The 25,689-nt window shown below is 41.3% G+C and overlaps 1 protein-coding gene across 11 annotated transcripts in view; it reads right to left on the bottom strand.

The window, feature by feature from the left end:
* The window catches only part of TANC1 (tetratricopeptide repeat, ankyrin repeat and coiled-coil containing 1), a 238,137-nt gene that overhangs the window by 166,736 nt on the left and 45,712 nt on the right, over positions 1 to 25,689 (bottom strand). For 9 of the 11 annotated variants that reach the window (XM_040476356.1, XM_040476365.1, XM_040476362.1 and 6 more), the window contains exon 1: positions 17,011 to 17,118. The exons of 1 other annotated variant lie outside the window; for it this stretch is intronic. The gene's annotated coding sequence lies outside the window, so the exon portion shown is untranslated. Of the gene's footprint in view, positions 1 to 6,570; positions 6,723 to 17,010; positions 17,120 to 25,689 lie in introns of those variants that run through there. One more of the 11 variants, XM_040476355.1, reaches the window with a different exon arrangement.

The raw sequence follows: 25,689 nt of genomic DNA, 5'->3' as shown, positions 1-25,689 counted from the left end.
TAAAGAAACACTAAAGAAATTTTTTTTGGGTTATCTTTAATTCCACATCCCACTTTGTACTGATATATGGTTATGACACAAAATCATGCTGAAAAATGTTAATTCTACAAATCCCTCTCAGCACCTTGTAATGTACCTTATACATAATCAACACTAGGTACATTTTTTAAATGCATGAACAACAGGTTGTCATGGAAGGGAACTCAAAAATCAATGGCAAGGGGTGTGGACTAATAATTTAAGATTTTTTCCAGTACTGACCACTGGTTTCCAAGTTTATGGTCAAAGTTATACATTTCCACAGCAGGATCTGTTCTTTTATCAGGCCTTCAGAAGGTCACAGGGAGGTTTTATTTTGGTATTTCAAATATGCATACAGAAGGAAAAAGTACAATGACAGAAAAATCAAACCCTGAAATCAATACATTCTCCTCCAACCAGGAAAAACTCAGATGGGAAGATAACCAAGGGCAGCACTTCTGGCAATAATCTTTATGCCTCCCGGGCCAATGGCTGTTGTACAAGATTGAGCACCAACCTTACAGAAAGCCCTGCTCACCCAGAAGCTGTCTTCGGGTTGGAAGCTCCCTAACCAAGCACATACCTCTCTACTCCAATAGCAATGCTCCTAACTAGAGCTCCCAACTAGAAGACAAAGTAACCACCATATTGCTACCACCACCACCAGCCAGACATTCATAGATATGTAGATCTATTTGAGAAGGCATAGGCATTTCCCCCGAGCCCACTTCAGAAGCTACCTCAAAGCCCCTCCTACTCCTGAGGCCTTCTTACCCACCTGCTTCCTCCTCTAGGTCTGATGGTCAAACCCTGCCCCACTCCCCACATCAGCACAGAATTTGTATTGTCACTCCAGTACCACTGGATATGTTGGGGAGGAACAGAATTTTATTCCATCTATAATTCTCCAAGGGAAGGGTTGTATCTCAAAATAGACTGCCATCCTTTAATAAATTTAAATAAACGTAATAGTGTCATTTAGAATGCAAGTCCCGGGGCGCCCGTGTGGCTCGGTTGGTTGAGCATCTGATTTTGGTTCAGGTCATGAGCTCACAGTTCGTGGGTTCAGGCCCCGCATCCGGCTCTGTGCCAACAGTGCTGAGCCTGCTTGGGATTCTCTGTCTCCTTCTCTCTGCCCCTACCCCGCTCACACTCTCTCAAAGATCAGTAAACATTAACAAAAAACTTTTTTTAATAAAATGCAAGGCTCTGAGGATTAGAGGAAATTGTCCTGACTCTCCTGGGCCAGCTGGCAGCAAAGAGAGACAGGGTTACAACCTGATTTTCCAATTAAGGAATCAGCCCTATGCTTGGAGTTTTTCATTTTATACACTCCTAAGTATTTGTACCAAGCAAAGGATGCGAAGTCAAACATAATATGATGGAAAGGGAAGAAAATGATATTAACAAACATGGGCAGGAAGCTAGGAGTTCATGCCTCCATTTTCTCTATAAAGTAAAAATAAAGTATGAAAGGAGCAGTGAAGGTTGAAAACAGCCCTTGCAGAAGAGAGGAAGGTAAGCACAAGATTAAAAGGACAGCTGAACAGCTCTGACTGCCCAATCTAGGCTGCAGAGCAAGCCATGGCACCAGATCAGAGTGTGCAACTGTATCCTCATGCTCAGCCCTACGGACCACCCAGAGGAGGAGAGGAATGAGCCAGCGAATGAATGTCCAGCACAGGAGCTCCAAGACTCAGAAGGGTGCTCTTGTGATGTGCTGAGAGTGGTACGCCATGGAATGAAGGCTAGACAGGGAGGGAGGGAGGCCCCGAGAGGTCTGATAGCCAGAGAGAACAGGGACTGTGTCTCAAGGAGATCAAAGAACAAAACAGTCACACTAAGTGAATGAGGAAGTTGAAAAAAAGTCCAGTCCTTCATAATAAACTTTTAAATTTCGGATGTGGAACAATTCCAGACAATGATAAAGGTCACATGATGGCCAACAGCATTGTTTGGTAAAGTGGAATGTCTTCAAGCCCAGGTTGCTGGAAGCAAAGAAATCAGGGAACTTGATTCCTGGTGTATGGAAGGGCCATTCAGATGCTTATTACAGTAATGGAGGCAGCATTTGGGATATCAACCATCACCCGAATAGCTAGTATTTACTAAGTTTTACTATATATCAGGTAAAGTGAAGAGTTTTACATACATATATAATCTCTTTTTATCCTCAAAAAAAAAAAAAATCCTGTGAGATAGCTTACTGATTTTTTTTTTTTTTTATAACCAAAAGAAGCAGAAAGGCTTAGAGAGATTAACAACTTTCTCAAAGTTACACAATGTGTAAAGGTGGAACTAGAACTTGAAAGCTCAGGCACTGACTGGCTGACCCCAAAGTCCTCAATGAACTGGGGGGAGGGGAGGAGGGGGACAGGGAGGTGACCAGGAGAATGCATAATACAAGCTTCAAAGACAAGGTGGCTTTTGCATAAGGGTGAAAGTGTAGTTGTTATGGGTCCAGCCAAGGAGAGCTGGGAGAAGGCCAACATCAAGCATGAGCCCCACTGGCCATGAGGTCAAAAGCCCATGGAGGACCACCCAGGGTTTGAATATGAACCACAGTCTTTGAACATGCTTCCTTCCATCCTCTCTCACACAACTCTGTAGAGGATGTAACTAGGGTCACAGGATGATCCTCTGTAAGGTTTACAGCAACTGGAGACCCAAGCCCTGTTCCTCACAATGGCAGTTAGGTCTATAACAACCACACTGATTACATTTTCTTCTCTTTTCCCTTCTCCTTTCTGGGAAGTTTTCCACTTGTGTCATTTAACAGATCTATGAGCTCCCAGCTTACACTGGCTACCTTCTTGATGTATAGCAACTACAACTCCCTTAAGAAGGATAGAAGGCATTCTGTAAACAAAATAACTTTGGGCTAGTTATTTCCCCTTTTATGGACTCCTGTATCTAACAGGAATACTGCTCCCTTTCTGGCTTGACTGGACAATCAGGCCTCTTCCACCTACAGGTGCTATAATTTCACAGGGAAAATTTTATTTCTGGTTCATAAGACCACTGTAATCATAGTAGCTGGTAAACCATCACTGCTAAACCATCACTGCAGATGAAAAAAGAGCCCCTCATTGGAGTCTATGGCATGGGTGATAAGCCTTTATAGGAAAGAAGAGACCTTGAAGACATGTCAGAAAGTCCATTTTTCAAAAACTGCTAAGAGGTAATCAATCAATGCCAGCTGAATGAAGTCTGGTATTATAAATCTAAAGAAATTAAATTTTTTAAATTGCACTGCATCTGGCCTCAAAGTGAAAAAGGTCAGACAACTTCAAAGATGCCGTGAAAGGCAGCTATTCATTACACAAAGATCTCTTGCTTATGTAGCTGACAGATGGATCCTTCACTTAAAGCCCTACAGAAGACATCAAAATCCCTCCTCCACTCCTGTCAGTGATGTGCTAGGATGCTCCAAACAAGGTTATAACCTCCCCTCCACCAGCTCCTAATTTCATTAGCATGGGAGCTCCCAACACCCAGTGTCATTTTTTTTTAAACTCCCCTAGGTGATTCTAATGTGCACCCAGCAACACTTATTTAACACTAACTACATACCAGGCCTTGCTCTAAGCACTTAGCCTACATATATTGTTATTTAATCCTTACCACCACCATCCACAGAAGGTACTATTAAGATCCCGATTCTACAAAGGCAGAGAGAAGCTAGTGATTTGCTTGGGGTCACACAGCTCAAGGGAGCAGAACCAGGGTGTGCATCCAGATTGTCCTGCTCTAGAGCCTAACTATATAGTCCCTCCTATGCCTACTTTTTTAATTAAAAAATGAGACAGACTAGCTCCCAGGGGCCTGATGAGATGGACAGACAGAAAAAAACTGCCAAGTAGGAGGAAAAAAAAAAATCATCGTTGGTCTCACACACACACACACACACACACACACACACACACACACACCCCTCCATCCACAGAGCAGCATCCCAGGTCTCAAACCTATACTGAAAAAGAGTCTGGCTCTATTGAGAGACACCTACTGTCCACTTGCTCAAGTTCTGCTAGGCATCCAGGAGTTATTTCAACCACCAGTGTTGTCAATATTTGTGACCTGGAGGTGTCATGCTACAAAATACATGCTAGAATAAGCAAGTTCTTCAATTCCTGAGCTCACAAAAGAACAATACTGGAAGATGGGCCATATTGCCAATGGGGGAGAGTATTTGGGATAGAGACCTCCATGTCACATGGGCAATGCTTCCCCTATTCCTAACATCCAGAAGTTAGGAACGGTGTATTCAAAAGGATCTCAAAAATCCCACCCCATTTCTCACTGAATGAATTTCATAAAACCTGTTAATAGGAGATGGGGCAAGGAATGGCCTGGTGCCCAGCATTTCTCTGGGCAGTTTTACACACTCCAAATAGACATAATAAGGTTTTAACTTTGGATAGAAAGTTCTAAAATAAACTAGGGTATGCCTGCCACAATAATGCAATGGAGAACTCACTGAAACTAATACAAGTCACACAACATCATCTTTTCCATAGCTACAGCAAATATCAACACACGGAGCACTGTGTATTCTTTTCTGAAATTTGTAAGGGAAACCATTGTTGGCCATAAACACTCGTTGTAGTAAGCCGTCTTAAGGGGGACTGCTACAGTGGGCCCTAAGAAAGGTCACCTGGAAATAGGGGATGGTCTTAATTTACCATTCACCCCAAAAGCCCCAAAATGGGGGGAAGTCAGAGCTCCAGATGATAAAACTCAAAGACAACTAGGAAGCAAAAGCCGAATATGTTAAGACTTTTTTTTTTTTTAAGTTAACTAATCTAGTCTCAAAGCAAGATGAGAAAGACACAAGGATGCCATCCAAGGCAGAAGCTTATGACCTTTTAAGGGACACGGACTGCTTCAGCAATCTAGATCCTCTCATGAGAATGTTTCTGAATGATTCTGATGAAGAAAATACGCTTACAAAGAAAATCAGTTACGCTGAAATGCACATATAAAACTATTTAAGAAGCAAAGATGTGATAATAGTGATGTGTGCTTAACACATACGTAACAAGACACAGCAGCAGGGCTAACAGCTACTGTAGTTTTCTAAGCAATGATGGGCATAAACGATGGTTTAAACTATTTCCCACAATGTGATACCAAAATCTGATTTCTACTTGCCAAAGCCACAGGTGCTACTGTATGCTCCATGTTTTCATGACTTAAGGAAAAGCCACATTCTGGTTAAAGGTTGTGAAAATAAAGATGTAAATTTTTTTCTCCATCCATCCACATTCACAGAACCCCTGAAGTGCATCCAATGATCTCAGGATTAGGAACCCTGACTCAAAGAATCAAAGTCAGACTCAACAGGACAATTACTCAGACTTGCTAAGTGGTCTGCTAAAATAGCCCAGGAGCTTCCAGACAAACAGTAGCTCAGTTTTATCCCACGAACAGAACCACTGAAATTCAGAAAATTAAACAGCAATTTACTGACTGGCACACATTAGCAAGATGGGGTATTTCACGTATGCACCACTCCTAGCAATTAAATGCCAAGTCCCATGATTAGTGTTCATAGTAATCTATAAAAGTTCTACTTAACAAGAAAGTCCATCACCACCAAATTACTAACCCACCCACAATAACCAGCCTGGCATTGCAGGAGAAAAAGACCTGTGGGGATTTACACCGTGAGACAATATACAAAAACAGGAAAGCCACGTTGGATATATGGGACAAGTGTATTTTATTATGGTGTTGTTTTCTTGGATGCTCTCCTTATCCTTTTTAAAAGTGTTTAAGGTCCAGCAAGTATAGTCTTCCAATTAACTGGATCAGGCTTCCTAGTTAAGGGTGATACCCAAGGCTTGGCCTCTCCCACGCGCACTGCCTCATACGGTCAGGCCATTCCCCAGCTGTGTGCCCTAAATCAGGGGATACCCATATGAAGATAAATATAATTCAGAGTCCAAAATACATGGACTTAACATTGGGCTATTGCCAGTTTCTCATGGATCCTGGGTAACTGAGACGGTTTTTGTTTTCATGGCTAGGACCTACAACAACAGCTGCAGGAGCGTAATACTTTTTCTAGACTAATAAAATTACCTAAGTCTGGCTCACAGTTTCAGCTCTGGCAGCAGCCAAATTTCCCAGGAAGATGCAAGCCTTGTGTAGCTATAGAAGAACCAGGAGGGTAGCGCTGGGCTAAACTGGTAGCATTCAAACCCGACCCAACAGCAAACACTTTGGCTAAATTGTGAATTACAGAGTAATTCCCTATGCATAGAGATCACAACTGTTATTATTTTTAGGAGTCCCACAGAAGTTTGATCAAACCTGTGAAGTTCAAGCTTTACACGTGAAGTTATGTGACATGCTACATATGAACATCAGATTGTTTTCCCTCTAAAATGCAGTGAAAGGTTCAATTAAAGTCCTTAGTAACTCTGCAGTGAAACCTTTGATCGTGGATTCTGTCACCACTTCTCTTAACACATACCAACAGTATGAAGCATATCTGAGACCTAAGGAACAAAATCACTATTGTGAAGTCACACATGCACATACCTATATATACACAGATAGATCCCTTTTCTTTGAAGCTGGGGGAGGTGGGGTGGGAGGGTGAGTTTCAGATTCTACAGTCTCCAAACTGAGAAGGTTCCTTGTAGTTGCAGCACAGTTGACAAAGTTATTTCCTAAATAGAAGTGTGTGGTCCCTTTAAGGAAAAACATCCCAATTAGAACCCAGTGAAAAACAGGAACACATGTTTCTTGAATGACTCTGAATTAGAAACAGTGGATGTGAAATTGTTCTAGATATAATGAAGATGTTGCACAGATGTACTAACTTTCCGTGGTCTCAGGGAAACATCTTTCTTGTACAGAAAAATATGTGAGTCTACAACAAAGCTGGATATAGCTTTTTAACTATCTGGTCCTTGTTTTTATGCAAACTTCCCAAGCCGACTCCCTTCTGCCTTCTCACAAACCTAATAAAACACATATTTCAATGTATTGATAATTCACTGAAAACCACAAAGCCATTCATCTCTGATTCAGACTTACGACTTTTTAAAATTATCTCAGTACTTAAACCAATACTGTAAATTTGTTACAAACATAAGACCTTTACTCCACAAATCCAACAAAACATCATAAAAATCACAGCCCAAGTGGAGACACAAAAGCACCCTTCAGCAGGCACGGTTAAGTTTTTCCACAGTGAGGGGTCCTGTTTCGTCCTCACAGCAAGAAGGTAGAACTCTCCTTGTTCTCTTTGACACATAATGAGGCTGAGACAGAGAAACTCAGCAGCCTGCCCCAGGCCACCTTCGCTCTGAATACGGACTCCACAAGAAACTTGCCTTTGGCACCCTAAACCTTAGATCCCCATATTAAATGATATCCAAGATCAGCCTCTATTGCACAGAATGGGGCCTCTAAAGATAGCATTATGAAACACTCCAACGTGTTTGTGATAATCTGGTTTCATTTAAAACTATTATCATAATGTATTCCTCAATATTTCTACTTATACTGCCGAAGGAGAAACTGAATGCTATTATCGCAAACATCCAATTCCAAACCCATCAATCTCAGCTCTTTTCTGCGCACCATTTTCCTCGGAAAAATTATCTGAATACCCACTTCAACACCTGCCTTCACTCAGGCAGCTCACAAATATGGTTTCCCCATTGTTTTACCTGTGCTGCGGTTCCAGTACTCTATTTCCAACTTGCTGACATCAACCCTGGCAACACAAACTCAAAGTGTCCCAAACTAAACTCACCTTTCTCTTCCCCTGACCTCTAACACCCACTCACGAGGCTGGGCTCCAGGTTCCTGTTGATAGCACCACCCCCGCTTAGTCTACCAGACTCAAGCCCCCTACATCCTCATGGCCTCCTTCCTGGTCTGATCAATAGCCAATCAAATTACTAAGTCTCACCAGTTCCAGCCCCTCTCCACTCCCACAATTCTGGGGAGGTCTTCACTATATCCCCCCCACACTGGACTACTTGGGGAGCCTGCAGCCTAATTTTTCTAACTTCAGGTCAGTTAAAGTGCATCAAAATGGCTCTAGGGCTTGCTAATAAGGCAAATTGTGGAGTCCACTGGCACTGATTTTTAGGTCTGGTTTGAAGCTGAGACATTATATTTCTAGTAAGTCTGAGCTTGTGAAGACTCTGCTCCTCAAGGTCCAACGCCCGGGAACCACTGCCTTAGACTCTCCTGACTCCCTTCCCATCTCACATCAATCCTTCCCAAATTTTTTCTTCAAGGACCAGCAAAAGCCTTTTTAAATCTGAAACTGTAGGCTTCTGATAACTAAGTGGGTACAACAGGAGCTACTATTCACCGAGGACCCACTATGCTTTAGGTTACCTCTGTTATATTCTAGTTAAAACAACCCTACAAAATACAGCATTGCCTCCAAAGTTACAGGGCAACTCTGTTAAAAAAAAAAAAAGAGAGACTTTGAAATATTAAGCAATTTTTAAATTCTACAATGACAAATTGGTTTTATGTATTTATTAAAGGGGACACTCTCCTTAGAAAAACTTTTGTTATCAAAATTTGATGCAAAAGGGAGAAGGATGATGGAAAACAAAAAGTATTTCCATCTCCGGACAGGGCAAAAGGAGAGACCTACGAGGATACAAAGTATAGAACCTCCTCTCCTTGATTTGGAGTTTGCTTTAGTATACCACAACCCATGTTCAAATCCATCCTCCCAAGATCAATTTAACTAAATAAAAAATGTCAATAGACTCTGTTTAATTCACCTGCCTCAGGGTGCCTGGGTGGCTCAGTCGGTTAGGTGACCGACTTCAGCTCAGGTCATGATCTCCTGGTTTGTGGGTTCGAGCCTTACATCATGCTCTGTGCTGAACACTTGCTGGGAGCCTGAAGACTGCTTCAGATTCTGTGTCTCCTTCTCTCTGCCCCTTCCCTGCTTGTGCTCTGTCTCACTCTGTCTCTCAAAAATAAATAAATGTAAGTCAATCAATCAATCAATCAATAATTCACCTGCCTCTACTTACATACGTACTCTCTCTGGTTTTTGTACCCTCACCTGTTCTAACACAGCTAAGCTTGAATAACTAGATCTATGTATGCTATCCTTATCCACAAAGTCTTTACTTGAAAGGGCTTTTTCTGCCTACATTATGACCAGCATATGAATGAGTCAAACAGCATGACCAGAGATTCAGAAGAATCTACATTTTCACATGCTGTTATTTAAAAACAAAGATAAAAGCTCCAAGGCTCCACAAGAGATTCATTTCAAACCAACAGGCACCTGCAGATTGAAAGTGAGGAGATGGAGAAATATTTATCATGCAAATGGATATCAGAGGAGAACTGGAGTAGCAATACATATATGGGACAAAATGGACTTTAAAGCAAAGACTGTATTTAAAGACAAAGAATAACACTATATAATAATAAAGGAGACAATCTAACAAGAAGATGTAATGACTATTAATATTTATTTACCCAAATGGGAGCACCCAAATACATTAAACAGTTAATAACAAACATAAAGGAACTAATGGATCAAAATACAATAACAGAAGGGGACCATAACATCCAGGACAGATCATCTGAGCAGAAAATTAACAAGGAAACAACGGCTTTGAATGACACACTGGACCAGATGGACTTAAGAGGTATATTCAGAACATTTCATCCTAAAACAGCAGAATACACATTATTTTCAAGTGCACATGGACCATTCTCCAGAATAGAACACCTACTAGCCCACAAAATAAACCTCAACAAATTCAAGATCAAAATCATACCATGAGTACTTTCTGACCACAATACTATGAAACTAGAAGTCAACCACGAGAAAAAACCTGGAAAGACCACAAATACATGGTGGTTAAACAACACGTTACTAAAAATGGATCAACCAGGAAATAAAATTTAAAAAGTACATGGAAACAAATGAAAATTAAGATGGTCCAAAATCCCTGGGATGCAGCAAAAGCAGTTCTAGGAGGGAAATTTATAGCAATACAGGCCTACCTCAAGAATTAAAAAAAAAAAAAAAAGTCTCAAATAACCTAACCTTACACATAAAGGAGCTAGAAGAAGAACAAAACCTAAAGCTTGCAACAGGAAGCAACTAATAAATATTAGAGCAAAATAAACAATATAGAAACTAAAAAAGGACAATACAACAGGTCAATGAAACCGGGAGCTAGTTCTTTGGGGAAAAAAAAATTCAATAAAACTAATAAAACCTCTAGGCAGACTCACCAAGAAAACAAAGATAAAGTACTCAATAAAATCACAAATGAGAGAAGAGAAATAACTGCCAACACCACAGAAATACCAATAATCATAAATATATTATTCAAAATTATATGTCAACAGGTTGGATAACCTAGAAGAAATAGATCAATTCCTAGAAACATACAAACTACCAAAACTGAAACAAGAAGAAAAAAAAACTTGGACAGACTGATGACCAGCAAAGAAATTTAATTTTTTAATTGAAAAAATTCCCAGATGACTTCATGGCAAATTCCACCGAACATTTAAAGAAGAGTTAATACCCATTCTCAAACTACATTAAAAAAAAACAGAAAGGGAAGGAACACTTCCAAATTCATTCTATGAGGGCAGCATTATTCTGATACCAAAACCAGATAAAAAGTCCACCAAAAAAGAACTATAGGCAGTGTCCCTGATGAACATAAATGAAAAAATTCTCAATAAAATACTAACAAACTGAATTCAACAGTACATTTAAAAAAAAAAAAATCATTCACCACAATCAAGTGGGATTTACTCCTGGGTTGCAAGGATGGTTCAATATTCTCAAATCAACGTGATACACCACATTAGCAAAAGAAAGGATAAGAACCATGTGATCATTTCAACAGATGTAGAAAAAGCATTTGACCAAGTACAACATCCATTTGTGCTAAAAACCCTCAAAGTAGGTTTAGAGGGAACATACCTCAACATAATAAAAGCCATATATGAAAAAAAGCATAGCTAACATCATCCTAAAGGGGGGAAAACAGAGCTTTTCTCCTAAAGTCAGAAACAAAACAAGGATGTCCACTCTCACCACTTCGATTTAACATAGTAGTGGAAGTCCTAGCCACAACAGTCAGACAACAAAAAGAAGTAAAAGGAAACCAAATCAATACGGAAGAAGTAAAACTTTTAACTATTTGCAGATTACAGGATGTTGTATATACGAAACCTAAAAGACTCCATCAAAAAACTGCTAGAACCAATAAACAACTTCAGTAAAGTCTCAGGATACAAAGTCAATGTACAGAAATCTGCTGCATTTCTATACATTAAAAATGAAGCAGAAGAGTAAGGAATCAATCCCATATACAATTGCTCAAAAAAAAAACAGTACAATACCTGGGAATAAACTTAACCAAAGCGGTGAAAAAACCTATACTCCGGAAAGTATAAAATACTGATGAAAAAAACTGAAGACAAGGGGAAAAAAATAGAAAGACATTCCATGCTCAAGGACTGGCTGGCTCAGCAGGTAGAGCATGCAACTCTTTACCTCAGGGTTGTTAAGAGCCCCCACTTGGGTGTAGAGATTACTTACAATCTTAAAACAAAACAAAAACAAAACAAACCCCCCCCCAAAGTTGTAGTAATCAAAACAGTATGGTACTGGCACAAAAACAGACACACAGATAAATAGAACAGAGTAGAAAATCCAGAAATAAACCCAAAATTATATGGTCAATCTTCAACAAAGCAGGAAAGAATACCCAATGGGATAAAGAAAGTCTCTTCATCAAAAGGTGCTGGGAAAACTGGATACCCACATGGTAGACAATGAAATTGGACCAGTTTCTTACCCCATACACAAAAATAAATTCAAAATGGATTAAAGATCTAAATGCGAGACCTGAAACCATAAAAATCTTCAAAGAACACAGACTTAAGTAACCTCCTTGACATCAGCCCTAGCAACTTCTTTTTCGATAGGTCTCATGAGGCAAGAAAAACAAAAGCAAAAATAAACTAATGGGTTTACATCAAAATGAAAACCTTCTGCACAGCGAAGGAAACAACAAAAATAAAAGGCAACTACAGAATGAGAGAAGATATTTGCAAATGACTTAACGCAATACAGGGTTAGTATCCAAAATATATAAAGAACTTCTACAACTCAACACACAAAAAACAAATAATCCAGTTAAGAAATGGGCAGAAGACAGGGTGCCTGGGTGGCTCAGTCAGTTAAACATCCGACTCTTGGTTTTGGCTCAGGTCACATTTCGCAGTTTCATGAATCTGAGCCCTGCATCATCAGGTTCTGTGCTGGCGGCACAGAGCTTGCTTAGGATTCTCTCTCTCTCCCCTTCTCTTTCTACCCCTCCCCAACTTGTGCTGTCTCAGTCTCTATGAAATAAATAAAGAACAAACAAACAAAAACAAAAAAAGGAATGGGCAGAAGACATAAATAGACATTTCTCCAAAGAAGACATACAGATGGCCAACCCATGAAAGAATGCTCATCATCACTTATCAGGGAAATGCAAATCAATAAGCTATCACCTCACACCCATCAGAATGGCTAAAATCAACAACACAAGAAACAACAGGTGTTGGCAAGGATGTGGAGATAAAGGAACCCTAGTGCACTATTGGTAGGAATGCAAACTGGTGTTGATACTGTGGAAAACAATATGGAGGTTCCTCAAAACTTTTAAAATGTAACTACCTTATGATCCAGCAATTGCACTACTGGCTATTTACTCAAAGAGTACAAAAACACTAATTCAAAGGGATACACGCACACCTATGTTTATATCAACATTATCAACAATAGCCAAATTATAACTGATGAGTGGATAAAGATGACGTTATGTATACATATATATATATGTATATGTATATATACATACACCTACATACGTATATGTATATACATACAACAGAATATTACTCAACCATAAAAAAGAATGAAATCTTGCCATCTGCAACAACATGGAGCTAGATATTAAAATGCTAAGCGAAGTAAGTCAGAGAAAAGGCAAATATCTATGATTTCACTCATATGTGGAATTTAAGAAACAAAAATGAGCAAAGGGAAAAAATGAGAGAGACAAACCAAGAAACAGACGCTTAATTATAGATAACTGATGGTTACCAGAGGGGAAGTGGGCAGGGAGGGGTGAAAGAGATGATGAGGATTAAGGAGTGCACTGGTAATGATGAGCACCAACCAGTGTATGGAAGTGTTGAATCACTATATTGTACACTTGAAACTAATATAAATACTGTATGCTAACTAAATGTAAATTAACTAACTAACTAACTAAATGTAACTAAATTATAAAGTAAAAACTTAAAGAGAGGCTCATCTGAGCAGTCAATTATTGACATCCACAACTAATCATTTCCCCCAAAACGCACCCAAATTTTAGAGCACTTTTTCTTCTGCTCTCCCACCTGTTTCTCATAAGAACTCTGGGAGGATAAGCAGCATGATCCCACCATCCTAACCTCGGCTACCTAGCTAATGCACATCTAAGAACCAGGAACTGAACCCAGATAAAGCCACAGAAGACATGGTCCATGGCTTTGCCATTAAGAATCTTGTCTTTAGCAGTGCCTGGGTGGCTCAGTTGGTTAAGTGTCTAACTCTTGATTTCGGCTCAGGTAATGATCTCACCGTTCTTGGGATCAAGCCCTGTGTCGGGCTCTGCACTCACAGCACAGATCCTTCTTGGGATTCTCTCTCTCCTACTCTCTCTGCCCCTTCTTCGTTTGTGTGTGCACTCTCTCTCTCAGGATAAATGAATAAACACTGTTTTAGAAAGTCCCCATTTAAAAAAAAATCTTGCCTTTAGCACCTACTATTATGAAAAAAATATAGGACACACAAATTTGAATAATACCCAGTTCCTCAACAAAGTCAACCTACCAACCAGAGGTCTACAATAGCACTGTGGCATTATGGGAACACAGCAAGACAGAGTGACATGGTGTTAAAGGCTTTGGAGTCAGGCAGACCAACCCACAGGTTTAAAATCCCCCCATCCCAACCCCACCATGCTTTACTTGCCCTGTGATCCTAGGCCAGTAATTTAATCTCTCTGAACCTTAGAGTCCTCATTTATAACAGATAATATGCCACGGAATAGTTGTGAAAATTAGAAATAACATGACAACATATGTAGGCCTACGCTGAGCATAAAATGTGTATTATATAAATGGTCACAATTGTCTCATGTTATTCTATCTGCTTATATAAACCAAACTGCAACTTTTAATACCTATAATATTTAAATGTCAGTGGACTGGCCTTTTCCTTTATTATTTAGGTTATTAAAGTGATAGAACTTAATTGCAAATTAAGATATGGGCTGACTGAGGGAGGATGAAGGATGAGTCACATTTCTGGCTTGAATAGTGCCAATGACCAATGTGGGAAAAGCAGACAGAAGCCTAGAGATGAGGTGCCTTGTAGAGGCAGGGGAGGGGGCAGGGATGCAAATGTCAGAAATGGTGCAAAAGGGGCACCTAGGTGGCTCAGTCAGTTGATCATCTGACTTCAGCTCAGGGCATGATCTTACAGTTCATGAGTTCGAGCCCTTCATTGGGCTCGCTGCTGTCAGTGCAGAGCCACCTTCGGATCCTCTGCCCCCACTCCTGCCCCTCCTCCACTCGTGCTCTCTCAAAACTAAAGAAGTCAGTAGTATCAAGTGCTACAGAAAAGTCACGCCAAGAGTCCTAGCAGAGGTCATTTGTAACCTTAACAAGAGCAGTTTCCATCAAGTTGAGGTAATAAAAAACAGATAATAGGCCATCTGTGAAGTCCTACTAAACAGTAAGATTCTTTGATCTTGAAAAGAAACCCATTCTGTCAAATCAATTAAACTATTAAAACCTCAAGTAATAAGTTGCAAGGTTTTCTTCCAGAGAAAGGGAATTTGCAAAAAAGACATAGTTAAAAAACATTTAACTTGATCTTTGCTATTAAGCTCCTATCTACTTCCTGAAGATGGTCCCAGGGAAGGAATAAAGAAAAATTAGCTAATTCTCTACCACCAAGAAACGTCCCGGAAGGGGAAAAAAATGTATACCTTACTAAATAAATTTCCTGTCAAATAAATCTCTAAGGGCAATATATTTAAATTGCTATTTCAATATTACTTTGAAAAAGGTGTCACCACAGGTCAAAAAGCTTTGGTTTCAATATGCAAATCTCTGCATACTTTGGGTGAAATTCCATTTAAGCAGATTCCCACCTGGATTTCTAAATAAGCCCTAACTCTTATTAAATTTAGAAAATTGTTCTTCAATGTCATTTTTTCTCTTTCTTTGTACACTTACAACCATAGAAAGTGTTGTCTCCCAGGCAATTTTAACTTAAAGTTATAAAATGGTTCTACAATACAAATTATGGCACAACAAGGGAATGTTTGGCTTGGCTGTATAAACTGGTTAAACTAGTTAGTAGAGTTCAAAAATAATTCCCCCAAACATCTGCTCAGCCTAAGAAAGAACTTCTTTGTTTTTAAGTCTACTCCACATGCAAATATTTTTCAAGAAGTTATACACTATCACCTCTTGAGGAGCTTTTAAAAAAACAAACGTAAATAGTAAGGACTCCCTCCCCATCCCCAAAATTCTAGCTTAGCACACTTGGGGGGGGGGGGTAGTCCCGGTATTCTAATTTCTAAAGCTTCATGTTAGATTCTGATGTGTATTCCCCAGCCATGCTCCTTCTGACAAGCTTTACTTTTTGTCAGGATCCCCCAAAGTTTTAGGGGCAATGTGACCACTGTGTTCTTCATGGAAGAGTGAGGCATGGCAGGAGGGGTGAGTACAGGATATGAAATCCTGCCAGCAAGCCACACAAGACAGATGGCATAGTGCACCTGCACGTTGCATGCACGTTTTGAGAATTCACGGAAGTTTGGAGGCAGCTTTAACCTTGACCCTCATCTCCTATGGGGGCCCCTTCCACCACTCGGAGAAGAGAAGGAATATGGAGTGCTCTTCAGAACCCTCAGTCAACCACTCTGTCCTGGACCTCCTAGGGATTCCTGCTCCATGGTCTCAACTGTGAGCAGTGGAGGATAAATAACAGCCCTCCAAGCTGGGCTCACTTAAGATGGGATTGAAGATTCTGTTCTCAGCCAACTCTCTTCTTAAAGGAAAGAGTGAATATTTGAGCCCTACTAACTGCTACACATTAGAGATAGGGAATATAACAATGTGAACAGAACAAAAGTTATATTTTTATATATATATATATATATTTTTTTTTTATCATTTGTTTATTTTTGAGAGAGAGATTGAAAGAGAGTAAGAGAGGAGCAGAGAGAGAAGGAGACAGAGGATCCAAAGCAGGCTCTGTGCTGACAGCAGAGAGCCTAACACGGGGCTTGAAATCACAAAGATTTCATGCAAGATCATGCCCTGAGCCAACGTCAGACGCTTAACTGACTGAGCCACCCAGATGCCCCTGAAAAGAACAAAAGTTTTAGCCATCGGGAGCCTCCAGCCTCACCAAAACCCTTGAGGTAGGTATTTTTGTTTCAAAATTTACATAATAGAACTGCAGTACAGGAAAACCATAGTACAGAAGTTTCTAAAGGAACACAACTAAACAATCCTCCTTACAACCCAGAAAAGAGAAGAGACACAACTCAGAATAACTTAACAGGACTTCTGTATTTGCAAACTGTCAGCCCTAAGGTATTAAGCTATTCACACAACACGTACTAAATGTTTTCACTGGAAAAGTACCATGCTAGGAACCATAAAGAGAGACCCCAAAACTCAGAAAAGTTCTGCAAAAAATGTATTGAAGCATCCCTATTAACAAGAGTGTTTTCACCTAATAATTAAGACACCAATTTTAAAAATTTCTTCTTAAATTTGACTAAAAACCCAATTTACTTCCAAAGTCCTCAAAATTTTCAGAGAATAACCAATCTTGGAAAAGGTGGTCTGTCAGAGGATGGGTTTTCCATGGATCTCACTCACCTTGCCTCACCCTAGACTCCACTTGTTTGCAACAGAAAGAAGCTGGCTCACTCGGGGTGCACCCAGAAAGTTCCTCGGGACAAGTCAACCACAGAAAGCTAGAAAGAGAACTGGAAAAAAGACAACATGTGAGCACATTCACCCTAGGAGATGAGAAGCAAAGAGTTTATAAAACCAGCCACAACTTCCCTGAAACTCCCGACCAAGCCATGAAAAGAGACGTCAACCCACATACATACTCTTAACAGAGGGGAAAGCAGGTTGAGGGGATGGCAAAACTGAGAAAATTTGTTCTTTCTTCTGATGCCCTCTATCCAAGCTGACCAGGGACATTTACTGAAAGTTCCTTGTCTTGAGCAAGGTACTGAAGTATCTGTTTACCTCTCCTAGCTCAGGTTTTAAGTGAGGCTAATCGGTTTGCAACCCAATACACAAAGACATGTTTCAAAGGTTTGAGATAAGGAGCCCAGAACCTCTCTAAAACACTCAGGCTGCTGAAGTTCCCACACTTCCGGCCTCACTCCTCACAGGTCCCAGCTCTGGACACAGCTCACTGTGAACACACTGCTCAATTTCACACCTCTGCTCTCCCGGGTCCCTCATCCTGAAGCACCTCTCTTGCACTTTGGAAATTAGTCATCCTCCACACACAGCTCAAACGCCCCCACTGCATGCCCTGCCCCACCCCTACAGCATCCCACTAGCCCCTCCTCTGAGCTCAAAAAGCCTCTCAGGGATCTGAGTTCTAGCATCTGTTTCCTTCTGCCTTGACCTCCCCTCCTACCAGTCTCCCCAGAGCTGGTGTTACCTGTCACCCCCTATCCCAACCTCCTGTTCTTGTCACAAGAAGATGCTGACCGCAGGCTTGTTGAAAGAAGAACTCCAATAAGAGGTTCCCCATGACTGACTCAGTCTCTTTCCCTGGGAAATGCTCTTCTACAAGGGTGCTATCCATGATCAACCACACCAGCCATCAGGCTCAGTCCAAGTCAATGCCTTCCAGGCTTCACTGCCTAATAGGACAGAATCATGTGTAGTCACGTTTAGGCCAACAAAAGCACCTTGGCAGGGCAGCAGAATATAATAGGTTTGTGCATGCAAAGGCTGGGTGGAGGCCTTTTCTCCCCTTTAAGTCTGTTTAATGAGGAGCTCTAAAAGACATGCCCCCCTTGCCCACCAGGACTTCAAAGATGAGAACGGAGCACAGGAGCCTTTCTCTAGGAGGAAACCAGAGACAGAGGCAGGGCACAGGTTCATGTCTTCCTCTGCTTCAGAGACAACAGAGATCTCACTGAAGCAGAATGTGGAGGAGAAACCTACACGAACCAGGTGATCGCGCTTGGGTCAGATGTTTCCTCCAAAAGAGTCTCATCTCACGTCCAGTGACAGCCAACAAATGCTACCAAGTCTTCCAGGCACCCCAGACCTTTCTCCCACCAGGTTGCTGACCTCACTTGTAGTATTTAAGCATTCACTGCAGGACAGCACCACCTGGTGAACAGCAGCTCAAATATCTCAGGGCGTCTTCCTATTATTTGCCCATAATAGGGATCACCTGCCTCTTTACGGAGGGTTCTGGCAGCTAGCGAGGGAATCCATCTCACAGCTGGTGTGAGTACTTCAGCCAACCTCCTTTCTTAAAACACACCTCAGCAGAAAAGGCAGGCTTCTCATCTGTCCCAACCATATCGACACACAAGTATAAAAGAATATCCATCACAGCCCAGACATGCCGGCTGTCAGGCAGACCTGCCCAGAGGACCCACAGATGTGTGGGCACCCTTAAAATTACATCTGTAACAGGTTATGCACACACTTTCCCTCTGGCCCCTTCTCCACCTAGAACAACCCATCTGTTACACAACTTCTGTAAGGACAGGGGGAAATGCCCTTTCTAAGTTCAAGACCACAAAGGCACCACTATAAATTATGGAGTTACAGCGGTCCCAAAGGGAGGCGGCTTCCGGCGAGAAGGAGGACTGTCCCTATAGTCTGTTTTTGTGGTGATGAGATCACAGAGTTTAGATTCTGTATTTGGCCCTACATGGGTTTTCAGGACCATGTTCAGTAATTACAGAAAGGAAAAAGGGAGGTCAATGAGACCAGAGGAACTCTGAGTGGTGTTTGAGAAGTTACTTATAACTGCAGTTACATCACTCACCTAACCCAAACTCAGAACAGACCCTATGCCTGGACTTTTCACCTTTTGTCCTTCAGAATCTGCATTAGATTAAAGTGGAACTGTCTACTTTTTACTTGTTTTTGTTTCATTATTCCTCCATTCAAAGGGATCCATTCATTTTCAATGCATAATCTGAAATTTGGGCCCAAGAAAGTTTTGAAAACCAAGCATTATGTGATAAAATATTCTCACGTAAAATCCAAAAGACCACAAAGTACACTTATTGGGAAAATTTTTATGGAACATAAAACATGGGAGTTTAGAGCCCAGGTGAATGATAACCCTCAACTGCCAATCACTAGTTTTTACTTTGCAGATCTAATCTCCAATTGGCTCCTAAAAAAAATCAAACAAAAATAAAACAAACAATAAAACTTAAAATGCTTTTAAGAATTTTTAGGGTTTACTTCCTGCCAAACTTTCTTACTCGCTTTCAAGGATGAACAAAGAGACTCCCAAGTTGTTCATCCAATAGAAGTTAAGTATTCATCAAAATTTTTTTTTTACCTCTCAAGTTTCTCCCCCAACGCTAGCAGTGGGCCTCTTGAGCCGACAAAACAAGGACTACTGTATGTGTTCATGGACTAAAGTGTGTGGCCACTCGTTCGTGTGACAGTCCACCAGCCCTGGTTGTACAGGGTTCTGCAGCACCGAATGCTGCTCCATTAGAACAGGAGGCCCAGAGAGGTGATGAAGGTCACAGCCTGCTGGGTCTGAGAGTTCACAGAGGTGCAAGTCACAATCAGCTAGCTGCATGGACAGAATGGAAAACAATACCACAGAAATGCTAAAGCAAGGAAAAGAATGTTCTCGGGTTTTTTTGTTTTGTTTCATTTTGAATGCTGGTGCTTAGTAGAAAGCAGGCTTATATAAAGGAGGAAGACAGGGGGAAGGACAACCTGGGGACTCGACATGCATTTGAAACACGAGCAGCAAAAAGCATTATTTTAAAATACTACCTATGTTCATTCTAAATCCTGCAGCTTCCATTTTCCTTAAGACTCATGTACAGCTAATATCATTACATCTAACTTACAGTGAGGTGGCCACCAGATCAGAATCTCCTGGCAAGCTTTAAAAGTTCTGACACCCGGAAGAATGGAAACGGAATCTCCGGGGATGAGGCTCAACTGTTGAGACTTCATAAAGCTGACCTTAATGTATAGCCAGGACTGTGAACCACCGCCCCTGCCCTATCCCCAGAGTGTTTTCTTTTTTCTTGAAGGTATGGGGGCAGCAGTAAATATTTATGCCTAAAATAAGGGGTAGCAGGACAAACAAATGGACCGGGGAGAGGGCTGGAGGAAGCTGAAATGAGTAACAACTTGCAGCTGGTGATCACTAAAGTGAGTGCAAGGTGTGCCTGCAGGGAACACTCCCTCAGGGAGAAGACATTGGGGGGCGGGGGGAAGCCTGGGTCATTCCCCAAGTACGCTCTGGATGGCCCTGCCATGGGGATGACAAGAGGTAACAATTCAAAGCTCATCTGTAAAGAACATCCCTAGGTTAAGCGTCTGCTATGTAAGAAGTGATTATATAACATGACGGTTTTCTTATGTGAAGAATCAACTAAACTGTATTTACCGCTATGATTTCTCCTGGTCCTTTTGCTAACAGTATTAACAGGTTTGTTGTTTTTCTTTAACTGATGATGCTTATTTCCTTGCTCACCAAATCTAACAAAGCACATACTCATTAAGAGATAACACCTGGAGTTACAGCACCCAAAAAACAGAACTTCCCTAGACAGAAAACCAGCTGGCTCATAAGGGGCTGAACCCAGATGTGATTTCAATTAGCATCATTATGTTCTATGACATGACAGTGACTGGCTAGGGAGGAGAACGTGGGTATCAGGGTGAAGGGTGAGGACGGCAGGAACACTGTCTCCAGTTGAGGAGCTTATTCTCACGTCCATGTTCTTTAATTCTTAGGGCAACCTGCTCTCCATTCATCCTTCTGAAATAGTGACAAAAATCAGGCAGCCCAGCTTGGATGCCTCCTTCCCAGTTCCTGTGTCTCATGGAGGAATTAATCAGCTTTGCCTAATTCATCCTTGACCAATATTTCCTAAAATATGTCCTGCAGGCCAGTGTACCCGAATGATCTGGGCCATCCCTGGAGACCACCCCAGACCACATAAGAAGGGGATCATACTATCTGGAGTAGTGCCCAAAAGTCTACATTTTAATCAACCACGCAGACACAACAGTGAACCAAAAACTCTCCTCCATTTCTCCTTTGAAATGGGTTTACCAGATGTGCTGCTAAACCTCTCCATAACCTCTGCCACTTCCTCACTGGGGTTACATTCTCCCAGTGTAGCTGTTTTCTCCAATGTCACTGCATGGCCACTTTCTCAGATACCGATTGGACCCCAGCACAGCCAGCTCAAAGTTCCTGACTCAAGTCACACCCGACGCAAAACTTCTCTAGTACTTTCACTTTAGGATTTCGGGTCTGTTAGTTCTCTCTCCCAACTACACATTCAGCTTCTTGAAGGCAAGCTCCACATAATCCCTCAGTATCTTCCACAGAGATCAGTCCATCTTAGGTTTCAAGAATAATGGTTGACAGACAGACCAATGGTTGACAGACCAAACCCTTGCCTCAGCCCTGGGTTTTTCCTTCATTCACCTTCTCATTTTCCCTGAGAAAAATTCATTCTCTCCTCTCCATAATAAAATTGCTTCAGGCACAGGTGGGGGGAAAATTTTACACACTATTGGGGGTAGTAGGAAAGGGAGAGAAGTCATTAGCTAACAACCTCAACTATCCAGCAAACAGCTACAAACCAAAATTTAGTCTTTGCTGCTGCCAAAATCTGTGAATAAATTCACACACAGCTCAAAAGAGAACTCCCCAGCCTCTCCCCACCTTGATCCAGCACCTTTTTCGCAGGCCCTCCTGAGAGCTATTTTACTCCTCTTTTAGATAGAATTCTAACAGGAGGAAAATATTTGGTTTCCCCGACCACTGTAAATCAAGAGGGTGGTTGGTGACTGCTAGATCAAGGCATAATGACAGCCCTGGGAAATTATGACTGACAGGAGACAATTTATAAAATCCCAAATAGTAGATTATAATTTAAATATAGTTATAGTTTAAATAGCCTTTCAATCCCCAAAAGTGTCCAAGGACACCAAAACAAGGCATTCCAAAACAGCACAATCAGTGGCCCTGAAAGATTATGCTGGGCACTAGGAAAAGGTTATTTCACTTTTAGTGGGTCTACAAGACACTCTGTCGAGGACAGAAGATGCTCACATGGTCACCCTCTGTCCCTAAGACCCATGTGTTCTCAAAAATAAGAACGGGCACTGTATCCAACTGCAATGCACTGTCTCTATGCGGTCTCCAACAGCACTGAACACCAGGACAGACTTTCAGAGGCAGGAACACAACCCTCAGCATTGCCATTCTGATCAGAAACCTTCCATCTGGCTACTCCCATATTCTCCACACACTAGTCACTTCTCATCTACCTTTTCTTGTATTTGTAAGCTAAGCACCTTACCAGATTTAAGCATCCTTGAACAGGGGAGTCTGGGTAGCTCAGTTGGCTGAGCGACCAACTTCAGCTCAGGTTATGATCTCATGGTCCATGGGTTCAAGCCCCGCATTGGGCTCTGTGCTCACAGCTCAGAGCCTGGAGTCTGCTTTGGATTCTGTGTGCGTGTGTGTCTCTCTCTCCCCCTCCCCACTTGTGAACTCACGTTCTCTCTCTCTCTCTCTCAAAAATAAACAAGTCTTAAAAATTAAAAAAATAAACATCCTCGAGCACAGGAACACCATGTATGGACACCATGCCCCCCACCTCTGCATCTCACAGCTGATGCCTCCTGACCCTGTGTCGGTTCACTTAACCTAGAAGCCCTATAGGCCAGATAATCTTAAGGAAAGAGGAATTTAAGTAAGTGTGTTTTAAGATAGCCCAAGCATCTCTTCTTCTTTTTTTTTTTTTTTTAATTTTAATTCCAGTATAGGTAACATAAGCCCTAGCATTTCTACAGTCTTTAAAGATACAGATTTTCCTGCTCTCTTAAGGAGCTAAAAAATAAAAGCTTAAATGTTAGGATTCAACAATGGGACAAGCTTTGGTTTATCTTGGAATCTAATCCATATGGGATATGGAGCCAAGGAATAAATTCTGCACCACTGCATGTACCTATCTGAACCACAAAGGTGAGGGTGAATTTTTCCTTCATCTAAAAGCAACCCAACCTCAAATGGCTTCAATTAGTTATCTATTCAGAACTGATCATTGGGTAACTTCCCATTTTTGTCTTGATAAGTAATAGCACTCACAAGTACTGATTTGTTTTGGGATTAGTAAAGAGAGTACTTTAATGAACTTATTTTGTAGTTCCATAAATGAAAGGTTATGATTTACACTTTGTTCAAGGAATTTTTTTATCTAAAGTTAACTATCTACACTTAACTCTAAACTGAGTTAAAAACTAAATCTATTTCCAGATTCACAAAAGCAATTCTCAGTTTTGTTTCAGGCTCATTGTTGAATATGTCCCTTACACTCAGACCCATTCATTGTACAAACAGGCTACAATGACCTACCAGGGTACTGACGATCTATTTTAGGAGGGTGGAGGTCAAGGTTGTCAGGACATCCAGGCCTAGTCTGCTGTTTTCAGCTTCTACAGCCCTTCCTTCCCACAGATGAAGCCTCGTGACCCCTGCCCCACCCTCCCTGGCTGGCTCAACCCAGCGGGAATTTCTAGAATAGAGATTTAAACAGTTTGGGCCAAGTTGCTTTTGCTGCTTAACAGGCCCTGACCTTGTGTCTAGTGACTCGACTTCTTTCTCCCGCATTCCACAGGCCTAACTCATCCTCTAGCTCAGTTCTGATAAACTGCAAGACTCTGGGGGCTGAGGTGCTTCCTTGCTCTTGGCAATCATCCAGGGAACCAGAGGTCTTCTCTGAACCCACGGGGGGCATGAGTACCCATGTCAGGAGACTCTGATGTTCTGGGCCACTCTAGACCACTGTCTCCCAGACCACTAGCACTAAAGACCCCTGTTCTTTCCTCCTGGTACACTAGACTTCCTCCCAGCTGCACAGTAGGTCTGTTGCCCCCACTACATGTCCCCCACCACTAGGCGTGGAGTTTCAGGCCCAAACCGGGCCTCAGAAGGAAATTACTCGGATCACACAAAGCTGAGGGTCCCCTGGCCAGAACACAAATAAGTCACAAGATCTGGATCTTAACCTATCAGAAATTAAAATCCCAGCAACAAAACATCAACAAAGCAAGAGAAAACAGAACATGTCTTTTTCTATTACAATATAGAATAAATGCGTAAAAATGCCCCCATGCTGACTACGGGTATGCTGAAGCCATAACACCTTCATTCACTAATTCTAAGGTGAAACCTGAGGAAAATCAAGAAATGGCAGCAAACTGCATCTTCCCTGGATGGAAGGGAGCGAAAAGTCTTCTACAAACCACTCCAAAGCTAACACCGGTGGCTACTAAAATTACAAATACAAAAACAATGAGGTAGGTCTTCTCTCCACAGAAATCAAGTCCTGTTCTAAAACCCTGTTAACAAGGCTAAATTTATATATACATTTTTATCAACATCTTAAAAAAAATCAGACATTAAAAACTCTAGCTGGCTAAACTGTATTCCAATTCAAAATAACATGAAAAACAGCAACCTTCATTTTCTGGTCAAAGCTTATTTTTGTAATACCTATCATTTTCTACAGAATTCTAGCATTTTCTGCTTTCCGCCACCATTTTATAGAAAGACTTTTCCCTCTTGGCTTTATATCTTTGCTTTTTGATCTTGTTAACAATCCTGAAAATTCCAACCTTGCAATTTTTTCAGTCCTGGGAAGGAATAACACACAGTCATTTAAAAACCAAAAGCAGTGTCAACACTTCCTCAATGACACAGCTGCTGTGACTGACCAGTGAAAAAAAGCTTGTTTTTCTTTTTTTCTTTTTGGAAAATGATGACTTTGCCTCAAAATAATTCTCAAAGTTACTGAACACATGATCAAAAACAGTAAGGCATTAGTAAAGCAAAAAGTACTAACTACCTATCATAAAACACAGTGAAATAAATACATGAACAAGAGGGGCTGTGGAAGGGAACAAAATTGTGTGTGTGTGTGTGTGTGTGTGTGTGTGTGTGTGTGGCATATATTCCAGCATTCCAGCAATCCCACTTCCAGGTATTTATCCATAAGAACTGAAATAAGGACCCCAAAGAGAGACCCACACTTCAGTGTTCATTGCAGCATTATTGATACTAGCCAAGACTGTAGAAGCAACCTAACTGTCCCCTGACAGATGAATGGATAAAGAAACTGAGGTACAGACACACATAGACTATTATTCAGCCCTAAAAAAAAAAAAAAAAAAAAAAAAAAAAAAGGGGGGGCGGGGGGGGGGGTGGGTGGGGGATTGGAAAAAAAAAAAGGATGAAGATCCCGGTTTTGACAGACAGGGCCTGAATGGACCAGGCAC

This window comes from Herpailurus yagouaroundi, unplaced genomic scaffold, assembly GCF_014898765.1.
Source record: "Herpailurus yagouaroundi ecotype Mexico unplaced genomic scaffold, PumYag 140, whole genome shotgun sequence".
Classification (NCBI taxonomy): Eukaryota; Metazoa; Chordata; class Mammalia; order Carnivora; family Felidae; genus Herpailurus; species Herpailurus yagouaroundi.
Note: the sequence above shows the minus strand (reverse complement) of the source record. Positions and strands in the feature narration are given on the sequence as shown.